Below are 12,855 nucleotides of genomic sequence, written 5' to 3'. Positions count from 1 at the left end.
CCTCTGAAAGGAAAGTGCTTTCACTAGAGGATGAGACAAACACTTAAAAATGGTTTTTCTCTTTGGTATTCTTCCAAGACTATTGCTTTCCTAATACAAATATGACTGCTACTCTATAAAATGAAACCACTCAGATTCATCTCCACTCAGTTTGGATTTGTGTGGAAGAAAGGTGCTTTTGTAGAGCTCCACAAAAATTCATAATTAAATAAAAGTTAACTCTATGTTCATTAACTTCAAATTACAACAGCAAATAGAAATGATATTGATCACTACAAGAGGGAATGCTAAAGCCACACTAGATGTGATGCCTCAACACAACACACTTTGAGATAACTGCCAACGAAGTAGGTATTGATAAAGAAGTCCAGCTTAAACAAAGTATGCACAGTTCACAATTAGACCCGAAAAATATTTGCATGTAAGTGGAAACTGTATTGCAAAATGTAGCCTCTGAACTACTGTGACCCTTAAACATATTTCATAATTCTCTCTGAAAGCAAACTAAAATACTTATTTTATATACTTCTGAACATAGTTGATGATAGTAACATATTAAAGTCATTATATCTAGTTGATAATACTTGCTTAAAAGTGTGTAGAAGAAATAATCAATTTTGATGATGACTCAATGAAATACTTCGTCATACACTTCTGATAGGAGTGTGAATTGCTAAAAATTTTCAGGGAAACTATTGAGTAATATGATCAAGAACTTAAAGTTCAGAATCTTTACTCAGTAATTTTAATTCTAGGATTATATCTTACATAACTGAAAACCAACAGAGATTTATGTTAAAAAGGTAACTTGTATGACAGTGAAAAACTGAAACTAACCTAAATGTCCAACAGTAGAAAAATAAATAAAGCATAGCACATCCATATAAAGAAATATTTTTAAACAATCCACAAGGTAGCTTGTGGTACTATAATGTTTTATAAATATATAGAGTACCAACTGCATGGACATAATGAATTTGTGCAGCTGAGAGAAAAAATATACGAAGAACACACAAAAATATTAAGAGTGATTATATCTGGATAATAAGATTATGCATGTTTTTAATTTTTTTTTACTTTTATATATAGTTAATCTCTATGATAAACATTACTTTTATAATAAGAAAAATATTAGTTGTCAGGGGGGTAAGGGAAAAAAGTTTTAGAGTGCTATATGGAAGTGATAAATCTAACCTTCGTAAGTAAAATAAATTAATTCAGTCACACATAAAATCCACTAAGTATACCTACAGTGAGAAGCTCATCCTTACTGGTTCCTCACGGGGTATAGTCAGGGTCTCTTTTATCCCACTGCTTTAGAATCTAAACCAGTAATTCAATAACACATTTTTAATTGTCTTAGTAAAACTTCCTTAATTATGCAGAGTGAAATGATGGCAAGAACAATTTAGGACTACAAATCTGTTCAACCTATTACAAACTAATTTGTTCAGTAAGTCAACAGTATATATAGTGAGCATCTATTGCATTCAAAGTACTGTTCAGCATTATGATATTCTAAAAGACAAATTAGAAAACATCTCACCTTCGTAGTACTAACTATTTAAAAGTGCTGGACTTCCCTGGTGGCACAGTGGTTAAGAATCTGCCTGACAATTCAGGGGACATGGGTTCGATCTGGGAAGATCCCACATGCTGCGGAGCAAATAAGTCCATGCGCCACAACTACTGAGCCCGCACGCTGCAACTACTGAAGCCAGCATGCCTAGAGCCCGTGCTCCGCAACGAGAGAAGCCACAGCAATGAGAAGCCCGTGCACAGCAACCAAGAGTAGCCCCCACTTGCCATGAGTAGAGAAAGCCTATGCGCAGCAATGAAGACCCAACGCAGCCAAAAAATAATTTTGTTTTTAAATTTAAAAAAAAGATTTTAAAAAATAAAAAAGTGCTGAAAAGGATGTACATAACACCTTCCTATTAATTTTGCTGTGAATCCAAAACTGATCTAAAATAAAATCTTAAAAAACAAACAACAAAAAACTAAACAAAAAATATGTACATACAGCTTACATAAAGATGTAAACACAATACATACAGTTTAAGGCATTTGTGACAGATCTGGTGTACTTTAAGAAAACACATATCAGGTGCTTTTTTTTTTTTTGTATTATTGAGCAAAAATGGATATTTCCATAACACTCAACAAAATTCTTAAGTACATGAATGTGTATCACTTATAAAATGCCCTAATAAGTTACTATAAGTATGTATTTTTTATCTGTATGTAGTTTACTGTTTATTAATAGAGTTATATAATAGGAAACCAGGTATGAAAGAATACTGAGTCAATCTCAGACACCAGATGTATAAGATTGTCTCAGATTATCTAAAGCCACATAAACATATGCACAATTATTAACAGGATATAGTTATTTATTGTCAACCAAAGTAAATAAATGAATTACTTGCTAACCTTGCCAAAGATGCTGCTATAACACTAGCTCCAGGGAAAGAAAAGAAGGTAAGGGTGGATAGACGAGTGCTGAGGGGATCTCTAACAACCAAAGGGGGGGTGGTGGTGATGGTGGTGGTGGATGTGAACCATTTTTGTTGTGTAGAAAAAAATAATGCAGCACAGAGTTTCTCTCAATGACAGTTCAGTTTCCTTGTGGCCTGTAACCATAATCAGCATTTGCCTCTCTGAAGCTAGTGTCACACGATGGTTCTGTGGTTCAGTCAATGCGGTCAGCCTGTTTGAGGCAGTGCCAAGTGGTAAGAGAAGCTATTCAAGTGATCAATGATCTGTGGGTTGGAGACAGCAGCAGAGTTATATGAGGTAGGGTGGTGGTTAAGTGATTAGCTTTTGCTATCAGAGAAACCTGGAATCAAGTTCTAGATCTCTCTTTCCAATTGTGTGATCTTGAGTGAGTTATATTTTCCCTGTCTGTAAAATGATGATCATGTTACCTACCCTATAGGAGTGTTTGTGCCCATTACATGTTATAGGCATGTAAAGGAACTAGCACAGTACCTGCTATAGATGAACAGAAGCTATTAGCACTGTCGTAGTTGTATGAGAAAAAGAGGGGATGTCTGTACCTTTAAGCTAAAGAGCTAAGCTAACGGAGTAAGGAGATAGAAAGACAACTTGCTCAAGATATCACTCTATATTCCACAGCTCATCCAAGAGCCAGTCATGTGCTAGATGTTCACAGAGCATCTCTGAATCAGGAAACACTAAAACAATATTAAAAGCCAGGATAAGCAACACTAACCTGCATTTTAAAGCACCATTTCTATTACTGAAGGAGAAGGCAGTAGGATCTAAGTAATACATGCAGCAATACTGCCCATTTTCTTGAATGAAAAATGAAAGATCATTGTCTATACCTAACTGAAACAATCAGGAAATGGAAATATAAGGACAAAAGTGAACATAATTATGCAACTGGAATCAGGACCAGGTGTTGTAGACTCCTTAACAATCACACGTGAGCTGTATCACTTTTTTATGTATTCTAAAGAGACCCTGCAAATGACCTGAGCTCACATATAACACGAGGTTTGCAAATATAAGTAAACAATATCACAGTGGGTTTTTCTCTCAGGACTTGAAATACACAAATGAATGCATATTGATGTTGTTCTAGACCTTATTTCGGTTTTGATTTGGAGGACAGCACAAATTCAGAATTGTTTCATGGTATCTTTAGAATCCATTGCAGTTTATATAATCCCTAGAATTGTTTGGGTCATATGAGGGTGAAGGTACTATCAGTACCATTCCAGATGGAGATATACTATAGAGAATTTTATTTTAAGTTCTTTTTACTTCTAGGTTGGCACAGCTATGTTCGCCAGTGGGAACTGAATAGGTCCAACTATATGTTGTGAAGTGCAAAAAAGTTTATCTTCCCTTCATACTGGATGGGCCTGAGGCATTAATAAATCTAATACCTAATTCACTTAGGACACTGAAAAGGGCCTCGGCTGGGTCTGCAGGAGCAATGGCTCCATAAAAGAGCTCTGAACCTAAATTTAGACTAAAAAACATTTGCCCCATGACTGAGTAAGAATTCTTAGGAATATTTAGTGCTTTATATTTTAAATTTGACCTATTTTGAGAAGACATACTATGTAATCCAAAATACTTTTTTTTTTTTTTTTTTTTTTTTTTTTTTTTTTTTTGGTGGTACGCGGGCCTCTCACTGTTGTGGCCTCTCCCGTTGCGGGGCACAGGCTCCGGACGCGCAGGCTCAGCGGCCGTGGCTCACGGGCCCAGCCGCTCCGCGGCATGTGGGATCTTCCCGTACCGGGGCACGAACCCGTATCCCCTGCATCGGCAGGCGGATTCTCAACCACTGCGCCACCAGGGAAGCCCCCAAAATACTTTTATTTACTATGTGTTTACTTCTTCCAGACCCACAACTAATCTGGGTGCTCTATCATTATTATATTATTATAAAATATAGATTTTAATGATCAATAAAGGCAATTTACTTTTTTAAAATTGAGGTGTCCTAACTTCTGGAGTTTATCTGAACAGAAAGTCTATGAAGATTAAGAGAAATTATAATTTTAAAAGTAGGCTTGAAAAACTTGTTACTTATGCTTATTTTTGTAAGTTACAGAGTTAGAGTTAGCCCTATCAGAAACAGGAAGAAAGAGAGGCAACAGTTATTTAGTTATCAACCCTGTGAACTGGAAACAGATAAAGGGCAATAAGGAAGGAAAAGGAAATCATATGTTAAACACACGTTAACCCAAGGGCACAGTTGGTCTGTCTAGACCTTAGGTTAGACCAGCTCTAATAAAGCTACAGAATGTATGAAAAGCTAAGCTTATAAAATAATTCTATATTTAAATTTTCTATGACTATTGGCTACCATTTAAAATGAAACAATTTAATATCAAATTTTATGTATAAATGTGATGAATTTGAACTCTCCAGTAGAAACCTGATCCACAATACACTAAATGTTAATAACTCTATCTTATAAGTCACACTTCAGAGTGTATTAAAGAGAAAATAGTTTTTTAATAGATGATTTTTAAAAACTTAACTTCTTACCTTAAAGTTTAGGATCTAGTAAAGAAAATTAACAAAATTGGAATTTAGATAAATGTCAAGAATAATATTTTCAAAATATTCACAACCTGAAGCTATGACTGTGGAAAGGATTTATTCTTATGAATGTGAAAATTCTACTGACTAGCTTGTACACATTCCTGGGGTCTTAATTTAAATATTACCTCCTCCAGAATCTGATGTCCTGTGCTTAATCTTGTCATAATATTCATCACTCTGCATTGTAATTGTCTTTCACATAAGACTGTAAACATAGGAACAGAGGTTTTGTCTTATGCACCATTATGTCATTAGTCCCTAGTACAGTACCTAATGGATAAATAGTAGGTATGGGTTAAATATTGGGTAAAGGAATGTTGAATGAATTGTGTTATCATCTATTCCTGATGATTAAGAAAATTCACAATGCATTGAAAAATTAAAGACTTGCATTCCTAAACAAATTATTTTTCAATCTTTAAAGGACTAATCTCCCAACCTCTTTTTTTTTTCCCTCTTACTTGTCCTCTTAATCATTACAAAACTAGATGATCAGAATCTGAGTCTCAAATGTTAACAACAGATTAGAAAGCCTGGTTGGTTTGGCCCCAGGGTGGAGAGGAGTCATCCAAATCTCACTCTATAGCAGACACCTGGTATGGTAGAAGTTGAGACACAGAGTTCCCTCAAAGAGTTCTGCAGTTCCTAACCAATTGTGTGCTTCTTCTAAGTCTCTGAGAGGCTGGATCTGACTACTGTTCCTGAGACAGATTCAACCATTATTTTATTCTTTTGTGGAATTCATTACAGTTTGAATTATCCGTGTGGTTATTGGTTTATTTGTTTATTCTCTCTCTCCCTCACTAGGCTGTACATTCCATAGAGGCCACATTATTTTGTTCAGCACTCTATATCCAGGGTCTGGTTTAGTGCCTGACACACAATAAACACTCAATAAGTATTGGTCAGATGTGTAAATATGAGGTTCAGAGCAGCAGTTTTCAATCAAAAGAGACTGTAAAATTATATAGGTAACAGCTACCCCTACTGTTATTTGCTCTACATTCCAAGTCTATCTGTCACATGGAAGACTTGATGCTGTACGTACTCTTTTATTATAAATTCTGGTCAATCAATGGCAAGTCCGGAAAACTTCAAAAGCAATACTAGGTAGGCTGTAGGCACAATGTCTAGAGGAAGCAATGGAACCATTTCCAACTAGAAGTTTAGGGTTTGAAGTCCAGCTTACTCAGTGTGTATCCTAGGGGAACTTACATAATCTCCCTAAATACTCAGTTTCATCTTAATTAAAATGGGGATCTTTTATCTAGCACGCAGAGTTTTTAATGGTGACTGAATGAGATTGTATGTATGAAAGCAACTACTAGTATAATTCATGGTATTTAGGAGAAGGGACTTACTACAAATTAGTTCTTTTGTGTTGGCCAGCCAGTGTCTGCAGCAAAATAAAGGTATGATTTGACTAAAAGCCCAGAAGCAGACATTTTGGGTAGAGAAAAATGAAAGAAAAAGGATTCAAAGGTTAAAAAAAAAAAGTAAGTAGATGTGAGGGACAATAAGTAAAAATAAACCATAAGACAGAGCAGTAAGAACATAACAGCAGTTAGAAATGGAAAGACATTTTAACATGATAGAAAAATTGCCAAAAAAATCTATTAGCTTTTTCTTAGGTGACATAGCCTTCCCCACATATAAAATAATTGCTACCATAAGAGTTAGGGGAAAAATCAACTGAAATGTACATTAAACACATATTAGAGATTTAACATTCTTCACTTGAATTCACATACTGGAAACTCAGCCTGTGTAAATATAGCCATGAACTTTATTATTTACTGTGATAAGATAATAGCATATCTGTCTCTGTGTACTACCTGCAGAGTTATAAAACCAAATGTGTACTAGCTCTTTAGGTACAATCACAAGGCATCAGAATGTAGAGTTAGGCCCTTTCTTTGCATTTTGTGATCATCATACAGTGGCTACCAACACTGGAAGAGAAACTGGCTATCATGAAAACTTTATTGGAATTCTTTTTTCATGCTTAGTTACTTTCATTTTCTTACTACTGTAATCAAACTACTTCAGCTCCCTCATTAAGACTGTTTTCTGCCTAAATCATTATCGTTCCAGTCTGTGTGTGTGTGTGTGTGTGTGTGTGTGTGTGTGTGTGTATTATTTGGTCTGTCCTTAGATAAAGAAAGAGAATAAGAGGTCTTAGATACATTGCATACCAGAAGTAGGCACCATGCAACCTCATGGTGGGCAACCTCAAAGAATGCCCACCTGGTACCAATAAGTTCATTAAAAGAGTTCATTTGAATTCATAACCTTTGTCCACTTGTGGTGATACAGTGATTTTTAAGTCTATCTATGCTCTCTGTAAGGCTGTCATCTTCATGAGGGCTGGAATCTTGTCTATTTTTCTTTCCTTTGTATCATCACCACCTAGTTCAGGGACAGGCACATAATACACAGACAATGAATATTTCATCCATTATTAAACAAATATTTATTGAGTATTTACTATGAACCAGTCATCATTCTAGGTGGTGAAAATATAGGAATGAACAAAATAGATGAAAATTTCTGATCTCACGGAGATTATGTTTTTGTGTGGGCAACTGACAATAGCAAGAAAAATAAGTTGAATAGATAGAATGATAGATAATGGTCCATGTTAAGGAATTAAAATAAAGTGAGGAAGGGAGAAATAAATTCTAGGATGGGGGAGTTGTGCTTGAAATTTCAGATAGTATGACCAGTGATGATATCATTGAATGATCACATTTAGGTAAAGACCTGAAATAAATACAAAAATGAGTCAGGAGATAACCTCGGAGAAAAAGCATTCAAGCCAAATGAATGGTAAAAAGGTCCTCTGGAAGGAGTAAGCTCTTCTATAAAATGTTAGGCTAGATTCACACAGGAATGTTCCTGTAAAAACTTAGAGGTACCACATTTAAAACAGAAAATATATAAACGCATACACAAACAAAACTTTTTAAATGTCTGATTTTACAATAAATTAAAATTCCAAAAAGATAGGAAGAAAAGGGATGTGAAAGACAGCACATTATTATGATGTTATACAACATGCCAGAGGTATTAACCAACTCAGTAATAATCAGGAAGCCTCCGGGACAATAGGTTTACAATAATGACAGGTTTACAATAATGACAACCAAAGAGAATGGCAACCAAGTAATATGCCTGGACTACCTAGAAAAATAAAAAAAAACCTCTCTACCAACAACCCAGATTATGTGGGAGTCTCACAGGAAAAGCAAACTTCAATTAAGAAGAGCTCACATATCAAAGATATCAAAAACATAAGGAAAGCCTTTTTCATATAGGAGTCAGCAGACACAAAAGTGCTTTACATCAAATATAAGCAGTAAGTTAGAAAATGAATAGGGAGGGCACAGTCTTAAGAACTGAAGTAAGAGAATATTAATCTCACACTTCAGTGGGACAAAATGTTTAAAATGATAAAAATTTTAAAAGAAAGAGGCAAAAATAAGCAGAAAAAAAACATGGAAAAGCAGATTTGATAAAAACCAAAGAGATTTAAAGGAATGAAATTTGTATTAAAGTTAGCATCTGAAGTGAGGCTACATCACATTAGATGCAGATAAGGGAAGAATCACTGAAATGAAAGATAATTCTAAGGAATTTACCCAGAAGAAAAAAAGAAAGGTGGAAAATATAAAAAAGAGATTAAGAAATATGAAGAACAGAATAAAAAGATTTAACATGTCTAAAAAGTATATGAGAATGAGAAAAAAAAGACAAAAAGGCAATATTCTGAAGCAATAATGGATCTTTTTCAGAATTGAAAAAGACATGGAACATCAGATACATAATGCAAGTCTCAAAAATAATAAATAAAAATAAATCCAAATCTGGAGATGTTATAATGAAATCTAGAATACTGTATCACTCATGATCCAATCAAGGAAATATAAACCACTCACAGTGTTTAAAATGAGGCAATATAAAGTATGCAGAAGAGGCTGATAAGTGAACCAAGGTATGATGACACAACCCAGAAATTAGCAACGGCAAAGGACAGAGGGGTAAAATAGGGAGTTCTGGTGAATCTGTTCATCAGGAGTTGGGTCCACTACAGAGATGTAGCAGTGTTTGGAAATGTCACCCAGGCTGACAAAGGAGACATTTTAAAATTTCTCCTTTCCTCCTGTTCTCAGTCAATCACCAGTGATTCCCACTGGATGAAGCCTGGCAGAAGAAAACTGATTTGGTAGCCTAGGAAATTCAGCCTGAATGGTCAGCCCTCTTCAAAAACAACCAAGAAGAAGAGAAAAAAAAGAATGAATCTTAGAGCCAAACAATCTGCAACCTGTACAAACACTAAAGACAAAGAGTAAGGACAGATTATCTATAGAAGAAACTCAACTAAATAGATAGTTGATGTCTCAACGACAACAGTATAGAGTCTAGAAAACAATGGAATAGTATCTTCAAAGTATTGATGGAAAATAAATAAGTATGGTAGTTTATATAGTCAAATAAACTATCATTAAAAAGTGAGAATATCAAAATCAAAACTACAATGAGGTATCACCTCACACCAGCCAGAACGGCCATCATCAAAAAGTCTACAAATTATAAGTGCTAGAGAGGGTGTGGAGAAAAGGGAATCCTCATACACTGTGAGCAGGAATGTAAATTGATGCAGTCACTGTTGAGAACAGTATGGAGGTTCCTTAAAATATTAAAAATAGAGTTACCATATGATCCAGCAATCCCACTCCTGGGCATATACTCAGAAAGGACAAAAACTTTAATTCAAAAAGATTCATGCACCACAGTGTTCACAGCAGTACTATTTACAATAGCCAAGACGTGGAAGCAACCTAAATGTCCATCGACAGATGAATGGATAAGCAATATATACAATGGTGTATATGTATATATACATACACACACACACACACACACACACACACACACACACACAGTGGTATATTACTCAGCTATAAAAAAGAATGAAATAATGCCATTTGCAGCAACATGAATGGATCTAGAGATTATCACATTAACTGAAGTAAGTCAGACAAAGACAAATATCATATGATATCACTTATATGTGTAATCTAAACAAATGATACAGATGAACTTATTTATGAAACAGAAATAGACTCACAGATATATAAAACAAACTTATGGTTACCAAAGGGGAAAGGGGTGGGGAGGGATAAATTAGAGGAGTTTTGGATTAACAGATATAAATTACTATACATAAAATAACTAAGCAAGGATTTACTATATAGCACAGGGAACTATAGTCAATATCTTGTAATAACCTATACCAGACAATAATCTGAAAAATATACATTTCTATATAACTGAATTACTTTGCTGTACACTTGAAACTAATACTACATTGTAAATAAACTATACTTCAAATTTTAAAAAGTAAGAATAAAGTACATTTTCAAATGAGGATCAAAAGTTTACTTATAATTTCCTTTCATTAAAAGAATATAAAAATATAAATTAGTAATAAGTAAATTTAACCCAGAATAAAGGATTGGATGAAAAAACAAATGAAAAACAAGAATACTGGCAGTGGAGTACTGGGAAATAGTCAACAAATGATTCTTCCAAGAAAAAAAAAGCCCAGATTTGTAGTGTTTACTTATTTCTATTGTATAAATACTCCCACCATGGCCAACTTCAAACTACAAACATAATGTCACTGAATGAAGAGTTGGAAAGAGATACACACAATCAGCTTTTGCCAGTCAACAGCACACTGGAAATTGGTAACCACCTAAGGAATCTTAAATAAATTCTTACTATACAAAGTTAAATAATACCAGTTATTAAATGGGATATAAAAACAAGTTGGGTCTAAAATATTAGACAGTATTAATATGTAAGATAAGGGCAGGGGTGATTGAAGATGAAATATTTTAACATTTTTATATTGTTTGAAAGGAGGATAGAGATACTAACATCATCAAATCAAGTAGGATTATACAGTATTTAAAGGTAATCACCATCTGTTAGAAAATTTTAAATATGCATAATTTTCAAGCTAATAGAGGGGTGAAAGGAACTTAAGAAAACTCAATACAATAGTGAAAAGCAAGAACAAATTTTTTTTTAATGCATTGTAAATAGAGGGCACAAATTAGGATTTTAGTAATTAAACCTATAAGTAATCACAATAAATATACACCAGTTAAATTTCTGGTTAAAAGTGAGCAACAATCTGAATTTTAAAAAGTCAGTGGCATGCTATTTACAAGACACTCAGCTAAAATATAATGTTTGAAATTTAAGAAATGGTAAAAATTGAGGTAGCTATATTAATGTCTAATAAACTAGGTTTTAAGTAAAAGAATTATTAAAAAATAAATATGTTCATTAAATAATGAAAGTGAAACAAATCATTAACAAGATACAATAAACTGACCCTCTAAGCATCTAACAACAGAGACATAAAATATATAAAACACAAATAGCAAAATTCTCAATCATAAAGAAAGATTTGATCATATTTTTAACATTAATTGCAAGAGTAAGCAGGCAAGAAAAGTAATGATAATTTAATAAAGCAGATCTAATTAACAAATATAAAGCCTGCACCTAAGAATTATGATACACATATCTTCCAAGTAAAAATGAAAAATCTACAAAAATTGACCTTACATCAAGCCACAAATTGTCTTAACATATACTAAATAATTAAAATCAGTGAATCATCTCCTCTAATCACAAGTAAATTTAGACTTTAATTTAAAAAACATAACCCTGACCCCCCAAAAATCTCCAATAGTTGGAATATTTAAATTAAAATTTTATGTAATTCATAGGCAAAAAGCTAATAAATATTTTGGAAGTTAGAGAATATATAGAACTCAATGACAATGAACACAATACATACCAAAACTCAAGGGATGCTGTTAAAGCAGTTCTTAGGGGAAACTGTATAGCTCTAAATTTATATGTTAAAAAGACTAAAAATTACCAAGTTAGAAACGGTACATTAAAGTAAAACCAAAAATTTTAAAAGCAGGAAAATAACAAAATAATATCAGAAATAAGTGAAATGAAACACAGACAAAAAGACAGTTGACAAAGTAAAATATTTTGCTTCTTTGAAAATACTAATAAAAAGACAAATCACCAGGAAGTTTTATCATAAAAAGAAGGTATACCAATAAATAGCATTAAAAAAGAAAAAAAACAAATCTGTTTGAAGAATTAAAATAATTACTGAATACTATGAACAACTTTATGATATTTATTTGAACTAATTATTCAAGCTACTTTAAAACACAGATTAAAGGACATTTTTGTTGAAAATATAACTAGCTTGAGGGGAACTAGAAAACTTGAATAGACTTTTATAAACAAAACATTACCTAAGCAGTTAAAATCTATATAAACACACACACACACAAAACACACACACACACACACACACACACACACACACACACAGGCGTGCACACAGGCCTAAATACATTTAAAAGCAACACTTAATAAACCTTCAAAAACCAGATTGTCTGTTATAAAAACTATACTGCAGAAAACAGAAAAGCACCTTGACTTATTGTATAAGACTATTAAACATTCATTCCAAAATTAGAAAAAGGCATTATGAGAAAGGGATATTATTTTCTATATTAAGTATTAAGAAGTACAATCAAGCAAAGAACATTGAGAAGAAAAAAAAAAAGAGGCACAAGAGCTACCATTTATCTAACTTACTTTGCCAAGACTTCTGCATATATAGTTTAATCTGTACATCATCCATATAAGGTAGTT

The 12,855-nt window shown here is 33.4% G+C and overlaps 1 protein-coding gene across 32 annotated transcripts in view; it reads right to left on the bottom strand.

The window, feature by feature from the left end:
- The window catches only part of ZBTB20 (zinc finger and BTB domain containing 20), an 802,591-nt gene that overhangs the window by 550,626 nt on the left and 239,110 nt on the right, over positions 1 to 12,855 (bottom strand). The window lies entirely within an intron of this gene.

Source organism: Kogia breviceps, chromosome 5 (assembly GCF_026419965.1).
Source record: "Kogia breviceps isolate mKogBre1 chromosome 5, mKogBre1 haplotype 1, whole genome shotgun sequence".
Lineage (NCBI taxonomy): Eukaryota > Metazoa > Chordata > Mammalia > Artiodactyla > Physeteridae > Kogia > Kogia breviceps.
Note: the sequence above shows the minus strand (reverse complement) of the source record. Positions and strands in the feature narration are given on the sequence as shown.